Source organism: Pogona vitticeps, chromosome 5 (assembly GCF_051106095.1).
Source record: "Pogona vitticeps strain Pit_001003342236 chromosome 5, PviZW2.1, whole genome shotgun sequence".
Classification (NCBI taxonomy): domain Eukaryota; kingdom Metazoa; phylum Chordata; class Lepidosauria; order Squamata; family Agamidae; genus Pogona; species Pogona vitticeps.
Genome location: NC_135787.1, coordinates 10239957 through 10244606, shown reverse-complemented (window position 1 = coordinate 10244606; position 4650 = coordinate 10239957).

Below are 4650 nucleotides of genomic sequence, written 5' to 3'. Positions count from 1 at the left end.
GAACGCCAGCCAGGCTTCCGCCTCTCGGTCCCACCCCTGGGAGCGGAATACTAGGGCTTCTGCTTCCACCCGCATTCCTGGCCGGCCAGCCAGCCCGCCGCCTTCCTTCCGGAGTCTTTTTGCGGCCACCGAACAGGCCGGCGTTCAACAGGTGAAGCCCCGCGCTCTAGCTCGGGCATCGTGTCTGCCGCCCAGCCAAGTTCGGCTTTCAGACGTGGTCGTGTGCGTGAACGGAGAGGCGGTCGCGCTTTGGGCACACCTTGGGAAAACAAGATTCACTGGAAAAGAGAATAATGCGAGCAAAAGTTGAAGGCAACAGGAACATCGAATAAGAGATGGCTTAGATCCATGAAAGAAGCCAACGCCTTGTGTTGGCAAGAACTGAGCCGGAAGATAGGACTTTTCGAGGGTGTGTGTGTGTTCATTCAGTTACACAGCTGCCACAAGTACAAATGACTTGACAGCACATAAGGACACCTGTAACTGATCTTTGGGACAGATGTAGTGAAAAAGACACACGGAGAAAAAAATGCCTAGTTTTATAGGAGGCAAGAAGGATGACTATTTTCTAGCAGTTTCTAACATGATGTAGAGATGGGGGGGGGAGCTTTGTTGATTTTGGGGAAATCTGGATTCAGAATTCAAACTGAGGCCAAACAGTGAATGAGAACTGAAGAGGAAGCTAATTCAATCTCAGGCTGTCCTGCCTCACTGTAGAGGTTTTCATGGAAATAAAATGAGGGAGGGAAGGAGCCTTTTGCTCCATGGAGAAAGGGAGGGATAGAAATGTGACTCATAAATGCATACCGTATTTTTCTGTTTATAAGATGACCCAATGTATAAGACGACCCCCCCTTTTCTAACCCCCAAATTTTTAAAAAAATTGAAAAGGTGCACAATCGCACCCCTTTGGTCCTGAAGCCCTTTCATGGCTGCTTCAAGATCAAAGGGGTGTGATCCTGCTGTCCTTTCCCAGCTGCTTTACCCTGTGGCTTCGCAAAAGGCAGGGAAAGTGGCTGCCTTCCATGTACAAAACGATTCTCAATTTTTTGTTTATTTAAGTAAAAAAGTGTCATTTTATACACAGAAAAATACGGTAATGTAAAATAACTGCAGAGGATTCATGGCCTCCCCTCCTCTTTGAAATGGCACGGAGCTTTAGGTAATAAAACGAGGTTGATGACTAATTCAACATGATCACTCCCTGTATTGTTCTGGTTGCGGCAGCTTAGAAAAGGGCACCAGAGAGCTAAGAAAGACATGTTTGGAACTGAAGAGGAAGCTGACAGAGACCAGGAGAAACTCTTTCTGAGATTCTCTTGGTATTTATTTATTTATTTATTTATTTATTTATTTATTTATTTATTTATTTATTTATTTATTTAGTATCCCGCCGATCTGGTCTATACGACCACTCTATTGGGTCCTCATCCTTTTCCATTCAACCCATCTATGGTTCACCTCAGCAGGTCCTTTCCCTAGAAGGATGACTAGCAGGTTCAACCAAAGGCTAAAATGTTCAAAATCTCAATGCAAACCAGATCAGGCCCAGATCCATCAGCTCCCTCCCTTGGCGCTCCTCGCTGCTAGCTTTCTAGGAGGGCACCGATGCCACGCCTGCACAAGACACACCCAGACGCCTTCATGGTCAGCCTGTGAGCCCCTGGTGCCAGCTGGAAATGGTGTGTGTGTGTGTGTGTGTGTGTGTGTGTGTGTGTGTGTGTGTGTGTGTGTGTGTGTGTGTGTGTGTGTGTGTGTGTGTGTGTGTGTGTGTGTGTGAGAGAGAGAGAGAGAGAGAGAGAGAGAGAGAGAGAGAGAGAGAGAGAGAGAGAGAGAGAGAGATTTGTGCCCAGGGGTTAAGGCCACTTGACACACACACAAAAATAAATCAGAGTTTTTGTCTCCTTCCAGAACCTACAATTCCCTCCCCCCCCCTTGCTTGGAGACCTGGCTAAATATAACTCCCTGAGATTTTATGTCTGGATACTGAGGTCCAGCTCTGCTTAGCTTCTGAGATAATATGAGATTGAGTACATTCAGGGGTGGTGTGGTGCTTTTTCACCAGCACAGTATGTTTACATATAAATGCATCAGCATTGGATGCATTGAAACTGGTGTTACATTTGCTGCAACCAGAATCAATACTACATCATCATCACCACCACCACCACCACTATCATCGTTATATGCCATCCAGTCAGTTCTGACTTGGGGTAAACCTTTTAATTCATGACCTCTGATAGCCTGACTCGAGTCTTGTAAACGTAAGGTCGTGGCTCAGTCCATCTCATGGTTGAGGTTCCTCTTGTTGTTTTCATCTTCTCCCAACATGACTGATTTTTCTGGTGAGTCTTAAACGGAGGGTTATCTGACTTGTGTAAACAAGAGGATAAAGATCATCAAAATGGGGCAGGCCTTGTCCGTTTGGGGTATAAACCAAAAACCTCACATTCCAATGAACTGTTTGCTCCGTTGCTTTAGCTTCGGGTTTTGACTCGCTGACAAATGAAAACATCTACTTTTCAGGATGCGATTGTAAAAACTTCTTATTTCCACTGCACAATTTTCTTAATAATTTAACTTTATCCCTGCGTACAGAAATATTAGCACTTTCGGAACACAAAAGATCTCAAGAAGAGCAAAGAAAGGATTCCTTTTGGGGGGAACAAATCACCCACTCTATATTCTATCTTAGCTACTCCCACTCAACCCTGAGCAAGTGGGAAGACTGGGTTTTTTTTATCAATTACAGAGACCCTCTGAATTCTTATGGAACCTGAAAAGAATGTAGTAAGAGGAGCCTCTTCTAAGTGAATTGACAAAGCCAGCCCACTACATTTTGCTGCCTGAGGGAAAGGACAAAATGGTTTCCTAGTCCATGTACAGAAACGGACTGGCCTCGTAATACTTCCACTCTGGTGTTTGGAGTCTAAGTTTAGAAGTAACTGTATAGGTAACATGAATATAACAAACAGTGCAGCTTTAACAGCCCTGTTTGAGGAGAAAGGGGGGGGGAGGGACGTTACCTCCCTTCCGACTTCCCTAACCTTCACCACAAATTTTTCCCCTCAGGAAGATACGGCTGGTACCACTGCCGCAAGCTGGCCATGCTGTGGCTATCCTCCATGGCTGCCTCCTTACTTGCAAGTAAACCAGTGATCAAAAGACTTGTATGGACCCTTCTTGAAGGAGAATAAACATCTGCAGCGTGAATGCAAGATAACTCACACTGAAGTAAGAACCTTTTAAACCCGAACCAGACTGTTTGAAATCCCCCTCTCCATTCAACAGCAAAGGAAATGCTCCTTTGTTTCATCTTTTTGTAAGTTTTGTGACACATTTTCAAGCCCCAGAATCAGAACTGGCTTATTAAGAGTATTCCTCTGTATACTGCCAGTAGTCTGGCAATGAGCACAAGGTGCTCATAAAATGCAATGAAAAATATTACTTTTGCAAATGGAGCAATGATAACAGCTGGCTGTTGCCTCAAAGTCATGAGTGCTCTGTTGAGTACTTTTGGGGGAGGGGGTAAGTAACATTCCATGCAGCTTGCCCAAGGCCACACAGGCTGGTTTTTCTCCAAGGAAGGATAGTGAGGAATTGAACTCCCAACATCTGGCCCTACAACTCAATGAGTTATCCAGCCAGTGCTCTCTCTCTCTCTCTCTCTCTCTCTCTCTCTCCATATACAGAATACGGAGCTATCCAGCCAGCTGTATATTTACATACACACCATGGAACAGTGAATTATGTTTCTAGAAAAAATATGCAGGCATACAATTCACTCTTGCATTGTGTATAACACGACACGCAGAGCTCCTCTTTTTGCTGAGAAGTGTTTCTTCTTTGTCCCCATGTTGCCTTTGCGAAAGTTTTTGTAGATTTAAGGATATTGTATTTTGTTAGCCTACATATGCACACACTGACTTTCCTCTGCTGATTCAGCAGTAGCTGCTAATTTAATGAATCCAAGATGATAAATTGGACCGTCAGCAAACACTGCTGAAAACATCTGAGCTGTAGCTATTCTACACTTCTTTATAAGATTAAACATTGCATAAATTGTACAGAAACTTTTCATGTTAAATGAAAGACACTAGTGTGGGTAGCCAAAAGCTGGAAGCCAAAAGATCTCCTGTATGGAGAATTAGTGCAGGGAAATTGCCCCAGAGGAAGACCACAACTGTGATACAAGGAGATACAAGGAGATCTGCAAACGGGATCTGAAGGACTTAGGAATGAATCTCAACAGATGGGAAACCTTGACCTCTGAGCGTTCAGCCTGGAGGCAGGTGTTGCATCACGGCCTCTCCCAATTTGCAGAGACCCTTGTCCAGCAGGCTGAGGCAAAGAGGCAGTCCCGAAACCAGCAAAACCAGGGAGCTGGACAGGGGACAGGTTGTATTTGTCTTCAGTGTGGAAGGGATGGTCACTCTCGAATTGGCCTTCTCAGCCACACTAGACGCTGTTCCAAGACCTCTATTCAGAGCATGTTACCATGGTCTGTCAAGACTAAAGGATGCCTACAAAGAAGTGTGGGTAGCTTACTAACACCTTCACCTTGGGCTTTTTTTTTTTACTCCGCCCTTCCTTTATTCGGTGTGTTTGTTATCTGCTCTCAAGTCACATCTGATGTAAGGAACTCTTAGT